The 25,486-nt window shown below is 40.5% G+C and overlaps 1 long non-coding RNA gene across 2 annotated transcripts; it reads right to left on the reverse strand.

Annotated features, from left to right (window-relative positions):
* Positions 1-568: 568 nt before the first annotated feature.
* On the reverse strand, positions 569-2,028 carry LOC133830624 (uncharacterized). 2 transcript variants are annotated; one of them, XR_009892149.1, is made up of 3 exons: positions 1,184-1,273; positions 982-1,098; positions 569-899 (listed from the first exon to the last, which is right to left on the reverse strand). It is a non-coding gene; the product is annotated as an uncharacterized LOC133830624 (long non-coding RNA). The 2 variants fall into 2 exon arrangements; XR_009892148.1 differs by having other exon boundaries at positions 982-2,028.
* Between the last annotated feature and the right edge of the window lie 23,458 nt (positions 2,029-25,486).

Raw genomic sequence — 25,486 nt, forward strand, 5'->3', positions numbered from 1 at the left:
TGAACAAATCTATGCTACCATTTGTGTGTTTTGCTGGTCTCTTTTATGTTTTGTTTGGATTTATTTTGATTTGGGTTCTTTTGCGATTTTCTATAATTTTTTTTTTGCTTGATACAACCTGATGCGTCTCCACTACTACAAAATTGGCATGGGACGATGGTTTTAAACCGTCGTATGGACTCTCGTACGTCGGTTCTAATACCGTCATCCCATGCAATGTCATGCCATGTAAAGCATGAAACGACAGTTTAAATAAAAGTATCATCTCCTGTCATACATGAGACGATGGTTCCTATACAAACGTTGTCTATCGTGGTACATGAGACAACAGTTTCTGTGCAAGTGTCATCCACTGCAGTAAATGAGACGACAGTTCCTACTCAAGCGTCATCCTCCTGCAGTACATGAGATGACAATTTATGTGCAAGCATCGTCCCCTGCAATACATAAGACGATAGCTTTGTGGAGACCGACATCCCATATAGAATATGAGAATTTTTTTCACTTATTTATTTTCAACCACTATATTCATTCATAATTTCCTGTGTAATTACAACATAGTTCAGACAGAATGAACAGGCAAACAAAATCAATAGAACTCAGTATGTTCCAACTCTAAAAATTACAAGATCAAAATATGTAAGTGCTAACTCACATGGACTATAGAACTCACTTGGAATAACTATGTAAGTGCTAACTAAAAACTACAATTAGTACTAGCAAGCCTCTTAGACCCCCCCCCCCCCAATAGGCTTATGAAATTAGTCTCTTTGTGTGACACCTTGACTCTGGCCTCGAACTTGACCGAGGTGCTCAGCAGTACCTAACACTTGTGTTAGGATGTCATTTGTTCTGATCTCAATCAGTTTGCCTTCTTTTCTTTGCTCAAGCATTTCTTCCTGTACAAAATTTAATCAATTATTTGCTTGTTACTAAAATATAAAAAAATTACCAAAAGTCATTTAACGTTTTACAACTTACGATGGCCTCTCCCATGACCTTGTCACACTCAGTGACATAGTTGCCAGAAGAATCTTTTCTGGCCACCTTCCAGAGTATAGATCGATCTATCTACTCTGTTGTGCCCCACTTAGCTTGCTGCATATAATAGAATTAGGTCAATTTTAACATCAATTGAAGAAAACATAAAACCAGGCATAATTCGTTCTATATATGTACTTACTAAATCAGCTTCCAATTCAGTATAGCTATGGCGTGAAGTCCTATGAGGGTATTGTAAATGATTACGCCTTTCATATTGTAATTTTCTAAAATCTTGAAACTCTCAAAAATACCACAAGTAAACACTTCCACTCTCACAAATAAATCACAAGTAATAAAATACCACATTCAAAGAAACACATATTCAACAAAATCATTAATATTCAATCATTATATGCAGATGAAAGAACTCCTAATAGAGTTAGCAATGCTCATACATTAAAAATAATATCTACTGCTAAGGAAAGTATAAATGCAACTCAAAAATAGAAAGATAGAATGAAATAGCAAAATCATCACAACTACTTTATAATCTCAGGGATCAATGTTTTTGCTAGTATCATACATCAAAATGTTTATATCTGACAATTATTGTGGGAGTTCATTGCACGACTGCAACTAGCAAAGTCTTAACAAAACTTTGAGGCTAGCTGAGACCACAATATGATACTTGTTTCAGAGAAGCCAGAGCCTCTTCAAGAATCTCAGTTCATTCACGATCGACGGATCAGGAAATCCTTACTACTACATACATAGAAATACATAAAAGTAACATAATTCTAGGCTATAGTGTTTTGGAAGAACCTTAGTAGGAGTAATGATATTTCTATTGCATAGTCATACATAGTAAGTTTTACTTTCCCAGTTTTGCAAGTACTTTTCACATCTAAAGTTTCTTTATTTGCACTTATTAAATGTGTTTAGAAAAAATTGAATACTTGATCAAGAGAGCATTAGGATAAAGACATCTATGGAATCATTTTGGACATTGGAGGGTTTTTAGCTTTTTCCATGTAAGAAAGAAAAGGAGTCTTACAATTTGTGGAATTATCCTCGTTCGTTCCTAGAAAAAGAGCAGTGTCTTGGATCCTTATTGTAGAATAAGCAGACTGCAGCAACTAAAACATTTTCTTTGTGTAAAGCTCTGCAAGATGTTCAGAAACCAACATTTAGGAGGACAGCATGAAAAATGAAATAAAAATTATAATAATTGTTACACTACAAGGTCTCACTAACACTACTTCTGAAAAGCCTATCAATTCAAGTTGTTGCCTTATGTTCATGAGGAATACAACATAATAGTAGCAAAGACAATTTTACAAATATTTTCAAGTACAGACAAGATTGGTATGTTTCAATATCATGTTAACATGCTATTATGCTCCATTAATATGACTTTAGTACTATGATAAATATATTCTACTAAAACAATATTGGCACAGTTTTCCTTCAACACATCCATTGCCATACTAGAGAAAATGTCATTATTAGACAGCAACATCAATAAGAATCCAAATGGCCTAATTCTCCCAGAACAAGATGAAATAATGAACTAGGCTCTCTATCCTCCAGAAAACATTAAAAAATAAATAAATAAAAGTTCTCAAGTAGAGGATCGCATGAAAAGATCAGAATTGAGCATGGATGTTAGAAAATATGTAAGAGACATATATACAAGTAAAACCAGCAATCAATAATGTGAGAGAACACTGATAGATTGGGTAAATATTCTTTCTAAAATAATAAATGAGCAAAATCAAGAGAAATTTTAGCATGGATTGACCAAGATGTGCCACGCAGCTATTCAAACTACTATAATAATTTGTTGAGGTGGCTGAAGGCTAATGTCATTAATTACGGCCACATTATAAAACACCATAACCTTATCTTCGTCTAAATTATTAATGTGATATTTCTTCTCACTGGCTCCATAGTAGCTATGTAATAGCTTTATAAGTTCAACATCTTGGATTGCACAACTAGTCTAGAGTATACCACATTGCAAAAAAAAAAAAAAAACATTTTTGAATCAATTTTCACTTCCCAATATAATTCATAACCATCTACCATCTTTCCACTCATTAACTCGTAGGGATCATTAGGGAGAATGATTGTATTATGAGAACGTATCAAAAAAATTACAAACAGAACAGGATTTCGAGAACTTGCCTCTCCCTCTCTCTTCACCAAGCCAATTAAACTCTCTCTAGGAAACAGCTCAGGAAATATACAGTAAGCACACAAATAGCATGACAGAAATTTCCAAATCCAGTACCTTGATCCTTGAGAATGTCCAGGAGGCCACTAAGGGAAAGATATTTTTGCTAAATCACAGATGCAGGGGACTAAGCAGCCATACCAAACTCTACTTTGCCAGATCATATAAGATGGCATTCTGAAAATGCTTTGAACTCGTTATAATTAAACAAGATGCTACTCAATTATAATAGACGAGATGGAGATCTCATAGTCTATAAGATCTTTATAAGTAGAATTTAAGTATTTAACCATACTGTAAGAAAGTTACACTAGAAAATTCTACTTTGTCTGACAAATGAGACAGTATTATGAAAAATCTTTGCACTCATTATGAGTAGCCATCCTGTAACCCAATTATAATAGATGCAAACTAGAACCCATAGTCTACATTAAAAGAACTTATACCTATGATATAAGTAGTTAGCCTTACTATTAGCAAGTTATTCAATAAAATTCTACTTCACCAGACAATAATATGGGATTATAAAACTTCGTCCAAATTTTTTATTTAATGAAACTAGGTTCCCCGCCTAACCCCAGCACCAGAAAACTGTAGATATCACTATGTGGATGCCCATGAGAGGCTGGGACCTCAGAGCTTGTTTCTCTGCCCCCGTGATTCCCTTTTCTCTGTCATCTTTCTAATTCTCCCAAGTACACAGAGGATAAAGAAATAATGGAAATCTTACTTCATTGTTGTCAATCACAAATTCACAATTAGGACAGGCTCTAGCTGGGTTGCTTTTCCAATTAATTCTTTCAAGATCATGGTTGCTAGATGCACTCTTGATCTTTGTAGAGATTATGTTACCATCTACTAACCATGATGGTCTGCACAAATTACACCAACAAAATTGCAGTCAGAATTATTGTTGTCACAAGCAACATACTAAGAACAAAAAATTATCACAGTCTAGCTTTAAAAGATGGAGAAAACTTTTACAGTTTAGTTACAAAAATGTGGAACACTGCAAAGAAGCTATCAAAGAAAGAACTTCATAATTAGCTGTCAAAAGAAATTTAGGAGAAGTTCGATTAATAGCTATGGTGGAAGGTAAGATAGCAAGACTTGAGAACCAAATCAATCAAATTAAACTTGGATTGCAACATGAACAAGAATCAAAAGAAGAATCAAACCAATAGTAGCTCTTCTACAATACAGGACAGTTTCTATAGTTTTATAAACAAATCAAGGTAAAATTTAACAACACAAAACTCTACATATAGACCCAATTAGACATTCTGAATCTTAAATCCTAGAAATCAAAAGAAAGAAAGTTGAGAAGAATTATTGGGAGTTTGAACTTTGAGAGGAAAAAAAATAAAGAAAAGGGAAAGAAAGAAATTGGGACTCCAGTGATTGCTCTAACAGTGTGTGAGCTATGAACATATATGAGAGAGGGCGGAGGTCCATACCTGAGAAGGAAGAATCCAGTCACCGGAGAAAAGAGGTTGACTCCAGTCACACGAACTGTTGTGGATGTCGAGCAATGGCGGGGTTTCTGTCCTGGGGTCGAACGGCGGCTGGGCTACTGTCTTGGGGTGCTGTCCGGGGTTGTCGAATGGAGGTGGGAGGCGCCGTCATGGAGGAGGTGCTGCGCGCGAGGTCAAACGAGGGTGGAGGGGGTCAAGATTATAGGGGCAATTTTTTAACCAAGAAATAAGTCATTCTTTAAAAAATAAAGAAGAGAAAAAATAATCTGTTATTTAAAAAATAGTTTTTATTAGTTTTAAAAGAAAAAAATAAAATTAGTACTATAAATTTTTAATAAGTATCGGTTGTGTTTAATTGGTAAAAAACTTTATATTGTTTGGTAATACTTAAAAAATAGTTTTTTATTTAAGTAATTAAAAATTTAGCAATTAAACATAAAATATGTTTGGTAACTCTATTTTTATTTGTTATTTTTAAAAAAAAATTAAAATAGAATTTTTTCACTTTCAAATTTTTTTAAACTGTTTTCAACTTTTACTTTTTTCTTTATTCTTTTATTCTTCAAATCAACATATCATATTGTTAAACAAAAAAGAAAAATAAAAGTTATCAAACGCGTTTATTATTTTTTGTTTTTAAAAACAATAAACGCATTTGATAAATTTTATTTTTATTTTTTCTTTACAATATGAAATTGGGTGATTATTTGAAGAAGAGAAGAAAAAAAAGAAACAAAAAATCGTAATAGTTTAAAAAAAATTAAAAGTGAAAACAATTCTATTTCAAAATTTAATGAATTTTAATTAAAATTTTAAAAATAAAGTTACCAAACACTGTTTTATGTTTAATTCTCAATTTTTTAATAAACTAAATAAAAACTTATTTTGTAAGTGTTACCAAACAACACAATCATTAATGAATTTTTAATAAAAGAAATCTTATTTTATTAAATATATAATAAGTAATTCAATTAGCAATTAATATTACAAAAAAAGTATTAAAAAAATAAACAATTATTTGAATAACTCATTTAAAAATAAAACTCATTCTTTAACTATAGGTATTGTGTGTTGCAAATTATTAATTAATACTTTTTATTAATATATTTACATAAAATATATTAAATTATATTAAAAAATACAAATTAAATTAGTACTTGATTAGAAAAATTGTATTGCATTAGACAACAGTTTAAGTAGAAATGTTGTCTCATGTTAAAAATAAGCATGTTACAACAGTCTCATTAAAACTATCGTTTCATGTGGGTTTTAATTTGCATGGCACAACAGTTTGTGAGCGACTGTTGTGTCATGTATATTTTTAACATGACACGACAGTTTTACTACAAACATCATCTCATGCATATCCTCTAAGTACAATTTTGTAGTAGTGCTCAATGGGTTATGATAATTGATCAAGTTGTAGTGAAGAAGACAATGATTGATGCATCTTGATGGAATGTGATAATAGATAAAAAAAAGTGAAGAAGACGATGCTCGACACATCTCTATATGTTATGATAATTGATCAAACATTAGTGAAGAAGACGATGCTTGATGAAGAAGACTATGCTCGACTCATCTCGATGCTTCTCAATATTGTTCATATTTTTAGTAGGTTTTTTTACTCGATGCATCTCGATATGCCTCAATAAATGTCGATGGTTCTCTATATATATCTATAGATTGTTTCATTTGTATCATCTCGTGGCCTCGATATATCTCGATGGCTGATTCAAAAAAGTTTTTAATTCTTAAATTTTTAGTCTTGATGCATCTCAATGTGAGTTCATTAATTATCAAGGCATATCTAGACGTGTCAAATAAAAATAAATTACAAAAAAATTGAACATCATCGAAATGCATCAGGATGAATCGAGATGTATCAATCATCGTCTTCTTAATGTTTGATCAATTATTATAACCCATCCAAATGTATTGAGCATTGTCTTATTCATTAATGTTTGATAAATTATCATAACCCATGAAGATACATCGAGCATCTTCTTTCATCGCTAATGCTTGATCAATTATCATAACCCCTCGAGATGTATCAAGCAAATGCATCGAGCTTCCTGAGACACCTTATCTGTTAGGAATTAATGGCACATAAACTTTAAATCAACGATAAATAAATAGACACAACAAGAAAAAATGGCTTTTACTTCGGTTGTTTAAGCTGGATTTACTTCGGTTTTTGCTAAAATTCGCAACTGCAGTAGTTCGGAGCGAAGTAAAAAGTAGTTAAAAACCGAAGTGAAAAATAGGCTTTCTACTTCGATTATTATGTAAAAAGCGAAGTAAAAAGTGAGGATTCTACTTCAGTTTTTACATAATAACCGAAGTAGAAAGTGGGGTACGCTTCCTTGGTGGGCACTTTATATTTCGGTTATTATGTAAAAAGCGAAGTAGAAAGTGGGGATTCTACTTCGGTTTTTACATAATAACCGAAGTAGAAAGCCCCCCTCCCTTTTTTTTAATAATTATTTCTAATTATTTTTAAATGGCCCAATTCTATTTTTATATATATTTTTTTGCCGTAATTTTTTCTAAATAGTCTAATTATATGAATTTATAGTTATATATATTTTTACGATTGGAATTGGTTTATTTTCATTTAATTTATAACAAAAATAAAAATCACAAAATTTATACACTTAGAATTAAAATTCTTATAAAATAAAATATTTATACATTTACATAATTGTTAAGTAGAATAACCTAATCATTCATATATACATTCACATAATTGTAATTAAGTAAAGTAGCCTAAACATTTATATATACATTCACATAAAACTAAATATATGTATAAACAAAATAGTCTTACTAATAAATTTATGTCATCAATCAGCTTAACTATTCTTGTTAGATTGCAAGATGTCTTCCTGACCCTTGGCGACAATTTGGCTACTAGTAACTTTGTCATTTAGTTCATTCTACGAAACAAACCAATGATAGATTAAATTAGTAATTTGTAACAACACTTAAAAAAAATTCCTACTTTGCTTTAAAACACTTACAGCTCTTTTTTCAATTTTTTTGTCCAAATTATCTTCAACAAGAGTCTTCTTCGTTTCTCGCGCTCTTATCCAAATTTCATATCCCTCTACATCTTCCACTCTTAGTTCTTTTTTCTAGGACATCCAACATAATTAAAGTTTAATTATTAAATTTTCCTAAGTCTAACAAATTTCGGTAGCATAACAACTGCATTTTAACATCTCCAAAAATTTAGAAACCTGTAAATAACACACAAAATATCTCGACATAGTGTGCGAATTAAAAAAGGAAAACAATTAATAAAATCAATAAAAAATTGGCAGATTTTCTTTTGTTTTTGTAGCATATCCCAATTTTATAATTATATATAAATTCAACACAAACAAACACAAACAAACACAAAATCTACACACATAATTCCATCCTTATATCACCGCTAACAACAAATTTCCCATAATCTACTTCACTAAAGTAAAACATGCATGATTTAACTCTAATTTTATAAATAAATATTGCAATAGTAATAAATAATATTTAAAGATTACTCACCTCCAATATTACTCTTGAAGTCACCCAAAATCAATACCGAATTGGCAATTAAATCAACCACCCTACTAAAAAGCTTAAACAAAAACAAATAAAAATCAATTACATAATTAATTAAACTAGTTACATAATCATCAAACAACATATCAAGCTAGCTAGTTATAGAAAATAAAAAACAAATGTCACTAATAATCCAAACATTTCAAGTTCTAACATTGCCAACAATATTACCTATTGAAGCTATGTTTAGAAATTTAAATAGCAAGTCACAACAATTTTTAAATTTAACTAATATATGTATATATAATTAATAACATTAAATAAAATAACAAAATAAATAAAAATATATAACACAAATATACTAAAAAATAAGTATTAAATTCAGAATAATATAAAAAAAATTAACACAAACAAAATTTTAAGGTAGCAAACCTTCTTTGATGCTCAAAATAACCTCTAAATCATACTACTACAAAAATTACGCGATAAGTCGGTTAAAAACTGACTTCTTAATGTTCATAAGTCGGTTGGGAACTGAATTCTCATGCAGTGACTTATGATGTAAAAACATGGTAGGTCGGTTGGCGCCAAACCGACCTCTGGTGTAAGGCATGGTAGGTCAGTTCCAAACCGACTTCTGGTTTAAGACATGGTAGGTCGGTTGCACACCGACCTTTGGTGTAAGACATGGTAGGTCGGTTGCAAACCGACCTCTGGTGTAATACATGGTAGGTCGGTTGCACACCAACCTCTGGTGTAAGACATGGTAGGTTGTTTGCAAACCGACCTCTGGTGTAAGACATGGTAAGTCTGTTGAACTGACCTACCATGTCTTACACGAGAGGTCTGTTTGGTGCCAACTGACCTCTGGTGTAAATTATGGTACGTCGGTGTGGCACATCGACCTCTGGTGTAAAACATGATAAGTCGGTTCACAGCCGACTTATGGTGTAGACATCTATTGTTAGTTTTAGTAGAACCGGCTTATGGTGTTTTTTTTATTAAAAAGTGTATTATGCCAAAAAAAATCCTGCTTTTTATACAAACAAACTGAAAAAAAAAAAAATGTCACAGTAATATAAAATACTAGAATTTGAACTAAGTATCCAAAATAACGAGTCTTAAGTTAATTACAAAATGACTCATATAAGCATTGTAAACTATAGTTAGACAACAAAAGTGTGCATATCTTTAAGAAAGTCTAGGTTGTTACACCCAGATTTTGAGACCCCCGAGATTGTGATATTGAAAGCTGGACTCGTCAATTATGAGCTCGAAATATCTTAAACGCATATGCATGACTCAGGTGTCGAACCCTCGAATCAAGATGGCAACCTCGAAGACATTTTTTAACCTCAAAGTTCTTTTTGAGCTCGAAAGAACTTGGGATTGGGATATACCCAATGTCGGGTGTCTGCGGATCAAGTAGCCCGAGCTTGGTATAAGTATAAGCTCGGATTGTGACAGCCTCGGCGGTATTTACCCGCTCTGAGCTGGTCTTGGGGAAAGGTGCCTAGCTCATAACTTATCTATAGTCCTGGACTAGCATGATGCTGATTGCCGGCCTCGAATGACTTAGTGGGTCACCTGATGAGACGCAGTCCATGCATTTAAAAGATATTTATTGTTGTAACATCCCAACATTAAAGGGATATTAACAAGTCTGTTATATGCCCCCTGGTCTTCAGGGGACGTTTCCTTGTATATAGGAGTTACAGAATTTAATATCATTATTTTCATTAATAAATAGGAGTATCTTCCCACGAACTCTAAGAACCCTCTATAAATAGATAGATCATGAACACTTGTAGGGGACAAATTTTTGATATCTGGAGAGAATTTCTGGAGAATTCATCCCTGAAGAATTTTATGAAATTTCCAAAGTCTTAATAAAATTGACTCGTGGACTAGGCAGAGTTAACAGCTGAACCACGTAAAATTCTTGTTGTTTTACTATATTATTCATCTGCGCCATAGTTCCTATTGTTTATTCGCTCTACGTTTTAAGTTGAAGAAAAATGGCGTCAACAGTTTGATGCTTTCATTGAGAGCGTTAAGCAATACAATCCCTGATTAGCTATGGCCGCGAATGATCAGAATATTCCTGAAGAAAACTATCCACGGCGCCCTGGGAAGCAGCCGATGACGAATCCTGAGCCTAAAGAGAGAAGTGAGTCCTCCGATTCTCGAGGACCTCCAGCACCTCCAACTCCCAGGGACGATGAGGATATGGACTATAATCCTGAACGGTACGTCCCCATTGTGGAACTTGAAAACCGACAGTTAAGAAAACAGTTGGCTGAGGCCAAGAAGCGGAACGAAGAGTTGGCTAGGTTAGCCGCGGATGCGTAGGCAGCTCAGCCTCAACCTCCGCAGGAGAACCAAGACGCACCTCCGCGGGACGTTCATGTTCCTCCCTGCATGCCTCGTGGGCGACTTCTGAAAAATGCTGCCACAAGAGGAACGGAGCAACCTCTGCCACCGGCAGAGCAACCTGTTCCCTCGAGGCCCCGAAGAAACACTCAGGCTAGGGGTCTGGTTAACTCAACTACAGAGTTACCAGTAGAAACTGGGAATAACCGAGCCCCTGCAGAGGCTAGGACTCAGATTCCTGGTAACACACAGAATATTACCGAGTCAGCACGGGCAAACTCAGGACCATCTAGGCCCCGAAATGGTTGGCAGCCACCGTCACCTATATAGTTCCCTCCATCACCAATAAGATACCCCTCACCACCTCGGAGGAATGCACAACCAACTCAGGGTGATGAGGAAAGGCGGGCAGGACAGAAACAGGGGAATAGAGTGGCTACTAGGGAACGAAGAGGCGCCCAGCCTACGAGAACCCAAATGTCTCGATCTCGCACTGCAGAGATGAGGCAGCATGAAAGAAATCCATCTCGGAACAATCATGCGACAAGCCTCGCCAGTGACGACTCAGGGGACGCCAGATCAGTCAGCATGTATGATTAAGGAAATAGAAATACTGGAAACCATAGGAACCGTTCCGACCTGCGAGAGCACCTGAATCAGAATCGGGGTAGTGGTAATCCATTGAACCCAGACCTGAGAGATCGCCTAAATGGGTGCAAAGATCCCGTGCGAAGACGTGAGCCCGGAATTGTGATCAATGATAGCCAATTTCAAGCGAGACCCCCTGTGGACCTAATTCAAGAAAGAATTGATCAGCTGGAAAGAGCATTTAGGCTCTTACAAAATGAGTGAGGTCGGAGTCAGGACTAGGATTTCAATGAGGAGCTCGAACCATTCGCTCCCCATATTTCCAACACTCCGTTTCCTCAAGGGTTTCGGATTCCTCATGTCCCGCCTTTTGAAGGGAAATCCAACCTGTACAGTCATTTGAGTACATTTAACACCATAATGAGAGCAAGTAATGTGGGTTACGAGCTCAGATGCATGTTATTTCTAGCATCGTTTACAGGACCGGCAAAGAACTGGTTCGAAAAATATAAGAGACATTAAATCACTTCTTGGGATCAGCTATCAAAGGATTTCAAGAAGCAGTTTAGAGCCATGATCGGGCTAAGACCTGAAGCATCGACCCTGACCAACGTCCGGCAACAGCCAAGTGAAACATTGAAGAGCTACCTTACAAGGTTCAATCTGGAGGTCGCCCAAGCTCGGGATGTAGACGACAGTGGTCATCTAATGGCCGTCCAAGATGGGGTAATGCCAGGAAGTCCCCTCTGGGATGATATGCAGAGGAAGCCTGTGAGGTCCTTAACTGAGTTTAATCGATGAGCTCAGAGGTTTGTCAATGTAGAAGAGGCAAGGTCAATGCTGAATATGACCTCTCAGCCCATAACTACAACGATAAACGTAAACTCTGCCTTGACCTCACAGACCCATCACCTTCGAGACCCCCTGCAGAGAACCCTTCCAAAATGAAGAAGAATGAAGGAAGTAACCCAGAAGCGGAAGGGGGAAAGAAGAAGAAAGAGGAGAGGTATTTCTCTGTGTACAAGGTGTACACCGAGCTCAACGAGTACCGGGAGAATATATACTTGGATAATGAAAACCAGGTCCCTTTCAGGCGTCCAGACCCTATGAGAAATCAGAAGTCCAAGAGAGACTCCAGCAAATATTGTCGATTTCACTAAGACACTAGGCACACTACTGATGAATGCAGGCAACTGAAGGACGAGATCGAAGGGCTGATCTCGAGAGGATACTTCAGGTAGTATGTCAGGAACCAGAACAATAACCAGGCTTCTACCAGCCAGAGGACAGCAGCGCTGCCACCTCCCTAAAACAACAATTTATGAGCTAGAGAAGAAGAGAGACCCCCTCCGATTGATGGAGAAGATGTGATAACCATCTCGGGCGGGCCTCACCTCGCAGGATCGGGCAAGAATGCCCAAAAGCGATACGTGAACGAGCTAAAAACTGCGGACGGGTCCCCTTATGAACCCAAACCTAGAGCTCCAAAGTTCCAAAAGATTGAATCTCAGCCGATAACCTTTACTGAGGACGATGCGTCCCATGTTCAGTTTCCCCACAATGACCCACTGGTCATCGCTCTCCAGCTCGTGAATAAGAGACTTCACCGAGTTCTCATTGATAATGGGAGCTCAGTGAACATTCTCTATAAGGACACCTTAGAAAAGATGGGACTCGCGCTTCGAGACCTAAAAGCTTGTGCAACGACATTGTATGGTTTTTCAGGAGAGGGGATTTCCTGTATGGGGTCCATTGAATTCCCTATACCCTTGGGAGACTACTAGTCTCAGCAACCAAGATGATGGAGTTTGTAGTAGTGGACCTGTCATCGACCTACAACGTGGTGCTCGGGAGACCCGCCCTATTAGGGCTGGGGGCAGTCTCGTCTGTAAGGAATTTGGCCATCAAGTTCCCAACTTCTAGTGGCATCGGGACGTTGAAGGGAGACCAATTAGTCGGGAGGGAATGCGATAGCATTTCCATAAGAGGAAAGAAGCAGGCGAGCGCACAAACGCTCGTCATTATTCAGAATAAGGACGAGGTGGTCCTAAAGATCGATGAAGAAATCGACCCAAGAGTGGAGGAAAAAACTGATCTTGAACAATTAGAAGAGCTCAAAGAAGCCAGGCTCGAAGAATCAGACCCCCCGAAAATGATAAAGGTCGGGAAAAACCTCCACGAAGAAACCAAATAGCAATTAATTTTCTTTTTGAAGAAGAACCAGGATGGCTTCGCGTGGTCACATTCGGACATGATAGGAATAAGTCCAAATGTAGTGAGCCACGCGCTAAATATCGATAAAAGCTTCCCGTCAAAGAAACAAAAGCAAAGACAACTGAATGACGATAGGAAAAAAGCCCTTAAAGAGGAAGTCGACAGGTTAAAAGCAAACCGATTCATCAGGGATGCTTTTTACCTTGATTGGGTAGCCAATCTAGTGCTGGTCCCAAAGCCTAATGGGATGTGGTGAACCTGGATTGATTACTCGGGCCTCAATAAGGCCTGCCCTAAGGACTACGTTCCTTTACAACGGATCGACCAGCTCGTGGATGCCACGGCAGGGCATGGACTAATGTCATTCATGGATGCCTATTATGGATATAACCAGATTTCCATGCATGCCCCTAACCAGGAACATACGAGCTTCATAACAGATAAAGGGTTATATTGTTATAACGTCATGCCATTCAGGCTCAAAAATGCTGAAGCCACTTACCAGCGGCTCATGAACATGATGTTCTCCGAGAAAATAGGGAAGAACATGGAAGTTTATGTTGACGATATGTTAGTCAAATCTCAACTTAACAATAACCATGTTGATGACCTCGAAGAATGCTTTGCCGTGCTCCGGAAATATAACATGAATCTTAACCGTTATAAGTGTTCTTTCAGAGTATCTTCAAGAAAATTCCTAGGTTTCATTGTAAATGCTCGAGGAATAGAAGCTAATCCAGATAAGATCCAGGCCCTGAACGACATGCCTTCACCTCGAAAACACAAAGATGTCCAGAGTTTGACTGGCAGGATGGCACCACTAAGTAGGTTTATATCAAAATCTACAGACCGTTGTCTTTCGTTTTTCAACCTGTTGAGGGGAGGCAAGAAATTTGAATGGACAGAGGAATGTGAGTTGGCTTTTCAGGAACTCAAGAAACACCTCGCAGAACCTCCTATCTTGTCAAAACCCATTACGGGAGAAGTTCTGTACTTGTACCTTGCTATTCCCAAGCACGCCATAAGCCCAGTACTCGTACGGGAGGATGAAAAAGTTCAAAGGCCCATGTATTATGTCAGTAAAAGGTTACTGAGGGCAGAATCAAGATATCCCTTGATGGAGAAGCTACCTCTTAGCCTAAGTCACTCATCTCGAAAGCTTCGACCCTATTTTCAAGCGCACCCCATCCATGTGCTAACTGATCAACCACTAAGACAAGTCTTGTCGAAACCAGAAGCTTTAGGTCAACTTCTTAAATGGGCCGTTGAACTCGGACAATTCGAGATCACCTATGATCCAAGGACGACCATTAGGGGGCAAGCCTTGGCAGACTTCATAATGGAGTGTACTGGCATGGCCAACGATGAAGTTATAACCCCGGCCCACGAGCTGTGGAAACTTTGCGTTGATAGGTCATCTAATGAAAATGGATCGGGGGTAGGAGTAATTTTGATCACCCCTGTAGGAAGCCGATTTCACTCTGCCTTAAGATTTGACTTCAATGCGTCAAATAACGAGGACGAGTACGAGGCTTTGCTCGCGGGACTTCGCATAGCCAAAGAGCTCAAAGCTAAAGCAATACATTGCTACAGTGACTCCCAGCTAGTGGTTAACCAAATCTTGGGAGAGTACCAAGCTCGTGGTACGAGGATGGTGGCATACTTAGAAAAGGCAAAATCAGCATTGGATCATTTTGAGTTCTATACGATAGAACAGGTCCCCCGAGAACAAAACTAGAATGCGGACGCCTTAGCCAGGCTCGCTACCTTTACCGAGAATGACGAACTGAATGTCGTACCAATTGAACATCTCTCGGCACCTAGTATTGACGAGCCAGGGCAAGAGGACGTTTGTATGATCAATTCTGAGCCTACCTAGATGAATCTAATAGTTGAATATCTCGAGACCGGTGTCCTTCCAAAAGAACGGACCACGGCTCGAAAGTTGATGTATCAAATCCCTCGTTATACCATTGTAGATGGAAGGCTGTATAGAAGAGGATATTCCATGCCACTACTCCAGTGTGTGACTCCACCCTAAGCTAAGAAAATCTTAGAAGAAATTCATGAAGGGTTCCGTGGAGACCATACTGGGTGGCATAGCCTGTCCAAGAAAATCATACGCCAGGGATACTTCTGGCCTACCATTAAATCAGACTCGTTCGACTACCTAGAAAGGTGTGATAAGTGCCAACGATTCGCCACAATTCCTCGAGCACCACCATCCGAACTAACTATGATGACCTCCCCATGGCCATTTGCGGTATGGGGAATCGACCTCATAGGCTCCCTTTCGACTGGCAAGGGCAGAGAAAAGTATGTGGTAGTCACCGTAGATTACTTCAGAAAGTGGACAGAAGCTGAACCTTTGGCGACCATAACCTCCAAAAAAGTCCTTCACTTTGTGGTGAAAAACATCATATGTCGATATGGGACGCCGAGGAAGATTGTGTCCAATAATGGAACCCAGTTCGACAGTGATCTGTTTACCAACTTTTGCGAAAAAAATGGAATAATAAAGAGCTTCCCGTCAGTGGCCCATCCCTAGGTGAATGGCTAGGTCGAAGCTGTAGACAAGACTCTAAAAAATTCGCTGAAGAAAAAGTTGGAAGAAGCTAAAGGAAGATGGCTCGAAGAATTGCCCCAAGTCCTATGGGGATATAGGACCACGGCCCGTACATCAACAGGACATACCCCGTTCTCTCTGGCGTATGGTTGCGAGGTTATGTTGCCAATCGAGGTCGAAATTCCCACAATTCGTGCCCTCGCTTATGATCAAACCTCGAACCACTCTCAGCTCGAAGAAACTCTTGACCTGATCGAAGAAAGAAAGAACGAAGCTCAATTAAAAAATGTTGCATACCAACAGCGAGCTACCCGGTACTTCAACAAAAGAGTTCGGGATCAAAAATTCAGCGTGGGAGATTTGGTGCTAAGGCATGTATTCTTGGCAACACGGGATCTAGCAGCTGGCATGCTCGGGCCAAATTGGGAAGGACCCTATCAGATAGAGTCAGTCATCCGACCCGGCGTGTACAAGTTGGCACGATTGGATGGAAGTCTAGTACCACGAGCATGGAATGGCGAACACCTACGACCTTACTATCAATAGTATAGGAAGGATGTCGCCTATAACCATGCTTGTTTATCTGTACTGTTTTTCTATTTTTGGATTTTTTCAAATAAAGTTTGATTTCGTTTAATATGCTGTATTTTTTGAAATCTCTCTTAATTTAATAACCTATGGTCACACTCATAGGATATTAAGGGGGCATAAGTGGTACATATACCATCAGCTTGAAAAAATAAAATAGCGTATACGAAACGCATATAACTGTTTGGATATAACCAAACTGTCAAAAAACATACAAGTGTTTGGATATAACCAAATGAGCGAAATGAGATAAGTTTGGATATAACCAAATTGCCAAAAAGATAAAAATGTTTGGATGTAACCAAATATGCAAACAAGATTAAAAATATAAGTGTATGGATTACAAACCTAACATGACCTTAATAGGTTTGGAACATACCAGCTAAAAACTAATCGGCAGTAAGTTGGAACATAACCCACTTCGTGCTAAGTCAAGATCGAGGCTGGAGTATCTTGCAAAACAATAGTTTCGACCTCATAACCTCGGAGAGCTAACCGAGGACGAGAAAAAGCAACTAAAAGGTAAGATACAACTAAACCATCTGCATTACACGCCATATAAGTACTTTCGGGTGCATCGTAAAAGTAATATCCAACCTTGACAAATAACGAGATCGGAAGTGGATAATTCGAGAAAACTGTGCATGAATACATTGGCCCTCGAGCTTAAATCCAAATTATGTTTGTATGAATAAATAGGCATATATGACACTATAATTTAAATTGCGCAAAATATTTCGGCTCAAGAAATGTAAAGAAAATATATTAAAGTAAGTTCAAAAAAGTAATACTAGCTTCTTCACGAGCCATAAAATTGTCTCGGCCCCATGGGCATAAAAAAACAAAATAAAAGGTGTTATCCAGATTTCCGGATAGCGTTTAAATGGATAGCCTCTGAGGAATACAGCTCCAGCATGCCGTAGTTCCTGAGCAGGTTCGGCTTCTGGTCCATCTCCCAGATGGAGCTGTTGATAGTCGGTGGGCTAGCCGAGGCCACCTTAGTTTTTGCTTTCCCCTTCGCGGCGGCAACAGGGGAACCTTGCTCCTGGGCAGATCCAGCCTCTACCACAGCGATGACTTGTTCCTTTGAGGTGCTCGTCACTGAGCAAAAGAAACAAAGAAGAAAACACTCCAAGCAGTCAGCACCCTTGCCATACCCTAACGGTATTAAAGGCGTCGGGGAGACCCTCCCCGAAAACTGCTTGGAGAGGCTCCCACCGAGCTTGCCGAGGGACTGGCACCTTGCCACCCGGAGGACAGCAAGGAACCAGATTCAAACTTCGAGCCTAAGCCCGCCGAGAGAAGTGTTTTCCCAGGGGAAAACACCCTAAAGGCGTTCATGCTTATGCCCTAAAATAACAAACCAGAACAGCACAAGCAGACGAGAAACAACTTTCCAAAAGCAAATCGTCAAAGCATGCAAAGAAATGACTTATTGATTCGCATCAGTCACATGCCTATCAAAGCCCTATTCACGCATGCATAAAGATGACACCGGCAGAAAACTCAACCCTAACAACTACCAACAAACTGAGGTTTAGAAGGGAAAAGCAAAGTAAAAATACTTACTGGTATTCGAGTAGTTGAAGATTGAGGGAGTAACCGGGTCGCTACACTACACGAACGCATGAAGTAAAGGCTGCAAAGACAGGCAACGATTCAAACCTAGAACTTCGACGATCAAACCTAATGCCTAATCGAAAGAAAAGTTCCTGGATTCCTTACCAAAAGAAGTGGCGAATTCGAAGGAAAGGAAGCTTGGAAGTTTGAGAGTTCGAAGATTTGGGAATCTGAGAATCTGAAAGACTCGAGAATTTGAAAGCGTAAAGAGGAAGAAAGGTCCGTTCCCTCGTTTTTATAGCAGGAACGAAATCGTTTCGAATTCCACAAATGGACGGTCCCGATCTTCCCATACCGCATGCATCAAATCCAACGGTTGGGGATGAAGTGCCGGTCCCATTTAAGACTCCTCGGATGGGAATAAAGTATTTATTTCCCATCATTATACCATCTCGGGCCCAGTGCACCATTAAATACCGTCAAATCACTACTCAGCCAGTCGCCTCACGCACACGTCTTGGTCACAGAGCCATTCCCTGCATGACGCGTGGCCCTTGCCACACTTGAGTGCTTGAGTTCAAACAGAAGAAATTTCCTTTTTTTTGTACTGACACTCAGGCGGGAAAAAGGAACTCTTCCAGGAACACAGGAGGTGACCCCTCGCCTAATCTAGAGACCAGAGCACCCGGAGGACTGTACAAGCTCCCGGACCTCTCAAGCCCCGTGACCTTGGGGGGTAAATGTTATCCAGATTTCCGGATAGCATTTAAATGGATAGCCTCGGGGAAGCAGAATTATCAAAGTCTTTCACGAAAGGTGACCAGAGCTCGCGGATGGACAGAAAGGCTTCACCTCTCCCGTTTAGTGTCCAGCATACTCTTTCAAGCAACTGCGACGCAGAAGCTCGTCAATTCTCCCAGACTCCCGAAGGGATATCCTTCGGGGAAGGTCCTTCCAGGAGAAGCTCTTCAGGTTACCTTCGCGGATACAGTTCCGTGTCTCGCACGGAAGAAGACCAAGCTGTCGAGTCATGGAGGAGGCATAGGTGGAATGATATCCACCTGACACAGGATCCCGCCTGACACGCCCGACAGGTCGAGGCCGCACACATCCCAGCACGCCTAAAAGTACTATTTCGCCTACTGTTCCGCTGACAGCCTGGAAAAGACAGCTGCCTTTGTGCATTCCCCATACTTTCACGTAAATATACTCACATAGAGCCTGGTAGCCAGGCGACTACGGTAATTGTATCCCCTATTTATGGCTGGTGTAATTAAGACTCATGGGGGCAGAGTAAAACCCTAATAAAAAAATCTAGCTATAAAGACCTCCTCATTTTGCAATTGAAGGGAGGGAGAACACATTACATAGCATGGACTCTGCCAAAATCTCTCTAGCTTCGTCTTCTTCTAAAGAACTCGAGAGAAACACTGTGAGTTTGTGAGGTTCTTTTACACCAGCCATTTTACTGTAATTCTCTACAAGTATAATAACATCGACTCGTGGACTAGGGCTCGTTAACGCCTGAACCACGTAAAAAACCTATTTTTCTATTTATATTTCTGCACTTCTACAGTTCTTATCTTTTTATTATTTTTTTTGTATTCGTTTCCGAAAAACTCGGTAAACATTTTGGTGCTTTCATTGAGAGCTGTAGGGAGTTGTTAGTCAGCTCTTTTTCTGCGTACTGAAAATGGTGACTACGAGAAAATCCGCGGTTGACAAAAATGCTAAGGTCAACCCCGATACTATGATGGAAGATGCGGTACAAAACGAACCCTCGGCAGCCCAGACCGAAGGAGAAAGTACCCACGACTCGGACTACCAAGGTGAAGACCCGACATCCCGCCAGGATCGGGTCAGTACTGAAGATACGACATACTTAGAAAACGAAGAAGAGTATGTTCGAGACGGTTACTACAAAGACGGCTACTACTACGAGAAGGATCCAGAACTGGTCCAAGTAGCCAAAGAACTGGTGGCCACTAAGGCCAAGCTCGCTGAGCAGGAGCGCGTCTCCGGAAAAATGCAGCGCATGATGGAGCACCTCCAAAGTAAGTTCGGAGATCTAGGCGACTCGGACGAGGACGCCTCTGTTTTAGGTGGAGCTGATGCCACCATGCCGGATCCCGTCGCTGCTGGACCATCCAAAGCCGCCCCTAACAAGGGCAAAGAAAAAGTTGGGGAGCCTGTGCGCACTAACGCCCCTGCACCTCCTAAAGGCATGAATCATCAGGCCGACTGCCACCCCCCCCCCCCCCCCCCGCGCGCAGAAGGACTCTGGTGCTTCTAAGCCCAGACGTCCTTCAGCCCCAAGGGGGCACTCTGTGCCTAAAGGGCCCGGTGCTAAGGCACCCAGGCCTAGGGGAAGGAACAACCGCCCCAGTGATTCCATCAACCAGGACGGTCGGGCTGCGGACATGCACTCCGAAGATAGCTGGTCCACGGTGGACCTAAGGAAAAGGTTGGAGGCCAAGTACGAAAAGGCCAAAGGAGAAAAGGCCCGGCCTCGCGAAGATGACCTGCGAAATCATCTCAACGACAAGCTCCGGGGACGTGACCTCCCGGAGAGCGATACAAAGAGGCTCGAGGAACAGATCGCTGCCTTGATCATGCTGGTCCGGAAGCAAAGTGGGGCCCTGTCAGACTCTGAGGAAGAAGACCCGGAACCATGTATTCGGAGGATCGCAGAAACGCCCCTCCCGGAGAACTTCAAAATGCCTCACATAGAATTATATGAGGGGAGGACAGACCCGTGCACCCATCTAGCTAAATACAACAAGATGATGCAAGTGGCGCGCGTCAGTGAGGATGCCAAATGCATGTGCTTCTCACTCACCCTTACCAAGTCCGCGGAAGACTGGTGGAAAAGATTACCTCCCGGATCCATCCACAGTTGGAAGGAGCTACAGTCCGCATTTAGGAGGCAGTTCATTGCTGCCCGGGACCACGACATGGAGGTTGGTTCTTTAACCAACATCAAGCAGCTACCCAATGAGAGTCTCAAAGCTTTCATTCAAAGAATGATGGAAGCTGCTGCTAAGACCAAGGTCAGCGATGACATGAAGCTGATCGCCCTTCAATCGGGGCTTACCGTCGGCTCCCTGCTATGGGGAGAAATGCAAAGGAGGCGAGCAAAAACTCTGTCCGAATTCATATCAAAAGCTCAAGGAATCATCAACCTTGAAGATGCCTACCAACAGGCTTAAGGGCCTTGATTAGCGTGCCAGGAGGGCATGATGGGATTGATGTGTGATTTTAATTATTTAAATGCATGGTTATGATTTAAAGCATGTTATATGACTATTTGTTTATCTGAGATGCATGACTATGTAAGTTAGTGTGCATGTAGGCCCGGATCGTGTTAGAAGGGCATAATTGTAATTTTGGCCATGATTGGGCGTAACTGTATTGATATGTGTTGATTGTTGAGGCCACAGTGGTATGTGGATGTATCTGTGCTTTGTGACTCGAGGCGATCCCAATGAGCAGGCTAGCGGAAAGTGTTGACAGGAATTTATACCCAGCTCGGGGCGAGCCTGGGGGTATAAGCAGGAATTCAGAGAAATGGATTGAGATAATTATTTGGTGATTTATCAGGTATTGGGAAGCAACGGGAAAATATTAGAGACACTTGAGGATTAGCGGGAATTGGGTGAATGACTAAAATGGCCCTACTTGAACAAAAGGATTTAGAATTTATAGGGAGGGCGTTTTGGTCATTTGGCTTTTGGAGATAGGTTTTTATAAGGCTTTATAGAGAGAGGGAATGCTGAAAGAAAAAGAAAAGAAAGAAGAAGGAAAGAAAGAAAAGAGGGAAAAACAGGTGGGTTTTCTCAAGGAACGGTTTGTGCGTTCTTGCACCGTTCCTCTCCGTTTTTCTTGGGGAAAAGCTCGGTGGAGAGTAAGGGTAGGCTGAGCATCAAGGATCTTAAGGTTATACTTGAAGATTTGGCAAGGATTAGCAAGAACACATCAATGTTTGAGGTAAGTTTTAGAGATTTTCGGTTTTAAGGGTTTTGATGGTTTGAGCTGTGTTTTGAGCTGGATTGATGGGAATCTCAGGGGATTTCTGGGCAAGCTTTGGGGGATAGCAAGCTAAGGAGGCCTAGGGTTGAATCAAGGTCGAAATTTGCAGCAATGGTATGATTTCTAAGACTTTAACTTTGTGGTTTGCTTGAATTTCTGGTTTAGGGTTGTTCATGGTAGATTTTGAGATTTGGGATAAATAATCTTGGGATTTGAGGATTTGGGATGCTTGGGATGAATGGAGAGTGTTCATAAGCTTGATTTTGAGTTTGGAAAAGATTTGGGGAAGTTTGGTTTGAGATTGGGGGAAAGAAATCGCAGAAATGCGATATTGGGATTTCTGGGCTGCAACTAGCGCTACAGCGCTAGTCAGTGGGCGCTGTAGCGCTAGTCCCTGTTTCTGGAGGGGTGTTCTGCTTGTAGCGCTACAGCGCCCTCTTTAGAGCACTGTAGCGCTGCACTGTTCACAGAGGTGAATTTTTGGGTTTTTATGAGGGATTTTGACCTAGGGTTCGGGGCTCGATTCCGCCGCTTTGTTTTGGGGATTTAGGACTTCCCGGGGGCTCAGGATTGGTCCCGAGGCTAGGTATTCGGACTTGGGGTTCGGTGTTGACTTTGACCTATGTTTGTGCCTAGGTGTGCGCTTTGGCTCGGGTGGGATCGTGCTCAAGGAGTCAGGTGATCTAAGCTATCGATTGGAAAAGTAAGAAAACTATAACACCCGTAGGATAGGGCGTGGGCCCATAGTATGATTGCGGGGGCGCGGCCCTATATTGCATCACATGTTAGGGTGCAGACTTAAATGAATTAATATTTGATTGCATGTTGTTGTGTTATATTATATGTGTGATTATGATGAAATGAGCGGCAAGGGCCGAGTACGGCGTAGGCCGGGGCGGCCGTGGGCCGAGTACGGCGTAGGCCGGGGCGGCCGTGGGCCGAGTACGGCGTAGGCCGGGGCGGCCGTGGGCCGAAAGTAACACCTAGCACATGGGATGCTATAATCAGGGCGGGGCCCGGTGGATACATGTGTTTGCTTAGTCTAAATGGTTGACTTATTTATTTGTGGATTATCTGTTATGATAAAACTGTATACATTGCATATGTTATGTTCTGCATGAGTTTTCTTGCTGGGCTTCGGCTCACGGGTGCTCTGTGTTGCAGGTAAGGGCAATGACTGAATCAACCAACCATGAGTACGGAGAGCGTGAAGCGGCGCGTACATGTTTGGCCTGCCCGACTGCTTTGGTTGGGGGTTTATTTGAAAATGGCTGTAATAATCTACGATTTTATGATTTATCAACTGTAAACTTATTTCAAGATGTAAATAGTTTTCAAACCTTATTTTGGGATCCCAAATGTTTAATAATAGAAGTTTTAAATGAAATGACGCATTTTCAAAGATTACAGCCTTAACTTTTAATTAGTCACACTTTGTTTCAAAACCTCGGTTAGCGAGTCCATTGCACACTGTTTGTCTTAAAAACTCACTTAGTAACGGCTCTAAGGAAGTAGGGCGTTACAACTTGGTATCAGAGCGAGCCAAGGTTTATTGGTTCTGGAGATCGACCGAACATGTACGCTCGCTGTCAGTGACAAGCTCGACTCAGGGTTGGTTGGTATGATTAATTGACATGTCTGAATATATGTTTGAATGCCCTGTTTGCCTGCTTATTTATATGGAGCATGAGGAATGAAGTGACATATGCATGAGATACTGATAGGGCCTGGCCCTTGATTATTGCATGTCGAGATTGATGCATGCTGAATAATACTATTATGCATGTGGATGAATATTGGCATAATGGTTCACATATTAAGCGTATGTGGTTAATTTTATGAGTTAAATTCATATGTTATGTCTGTATATTGGATTGTATGAAGCATGATGAGTATGGATATACTTAGTGATGATTGAATCTGGTAGCTAAATGTATATCATTGTGGATTTGACCTAGTATATGCTTGCGTGTGCATTATACCTGTGGATATTTGGATCTAGTTGTGGGTTGGTTCAGGGTATGAACCTCAGAGTTCAGGAGTTGGTCAGTTTTGACAGATGAACTCGAGTTGTTGGTTCCTAGAAGGATTTGTGGACCTGATATTGTGTTGAAAGGAGGGATCCTAGATATAAGTTGGAGTTGAGATCTGTAGTTATCCTTGGAAGCAGCAGCAGTGAGTTACTAGTGTGTGAGTAGGCTGTGGAGTTTGTTAGTTGAGATGGGATAGAAGAACAGCGGATTCTCTGGGGAGATGCCTGGAAAGGGTACTCGGGCTGAGGTACTGGCTTAATGGGTTGGGAAGAACCTAGATGATTAATTGTTAGAGGATATAAAGACGTGATTTGAACTGTGGAGACTGGTGGACTTATAAGTTTGGTTTGGACTGATAGAGTAACAACAGTGTAGAACAATGGGTTTGGTGAATTGGATAATCCATTTCAGGAAGTTATACTGACGGATGAATCCGGAATTAGACGGCGACCCATTTAAGGATATGAGATCTGGAATAGTCTAAGGCATTTGGGCCGCTCTGATATAAGGAATTTTCGTCCGCATGTGGATGGCGGAGAGGGCCATGTGGTTCGAGGAACTGACGGTTGATGTTTAGAGCACGAGTGCTAGAGCCGCAAGGGCAGTGCTTCCTTGGATGGAAATGGTAAAGATAGATTCGTGATAGTCAAGTTATAAGAGCCCCGGATAGTGTTGTGGCTTCTGGAATTGCCGAGATTGGGAGGAAAAAGTCTTAGTGATGAGATGGTACTTTTATTTGATAGAACGCAGTAAGGTTGGACTCTCAATTGTTGAGGTCGAAGGACCCCAGACAGTGCTTAGGCACCTAATTTGAGATTTGAAAGAAGCTTGATTGCTAAGGTGGTTGTCGAGTTGGCGACAGGAACCAGGGAGATTAGTTGGTATGCACATGAGTGAGAGGATTCCACCTGAGAGGAGGTCAGGTGAGGGCTTCTATATAGAATGACTCGAGATGTTAGAATGGATTTCCCATGGTGAGGGAAACAGAGAACTGGAATGCATCGCTACATTCAAAGTTCGAGGCTGAGTCCTCAAGGAGGAGTATTTGATTGACGAGCTTATGCTTTGGGCAAGTAACGAACTGGAAGGGCTCGGTGTTGAGAATGTCCCGAGAGGGAGATGGACATAGAAAGGTTACCTCAAAGGTGCCATTTGAGGGGCTGAAGATAATAATACTTATTGAGAAGGAATTAGAAACTCTGGCAGATGGATTGTGGTGGATATCATCTGGAGTACGTGAAGGAGACAGAGCTGACCAGTGGGAAAGCTATATGGTTATGCAAAGAAAGAT

Source organism: Humulus lupulus, chromosome 4 (genome assembly GCF_963169125.1).
Source record: "Humulus lupulus chromosome 4, drHumLupu1.1, whole genome shotgun sequence".
Lineage (NCBI taxonomy): Eukaryota > Viridiplantae > Streptophyta > Magnoliopsida > Rosales > Cannabaceae > Humulus > Humulus lupulus.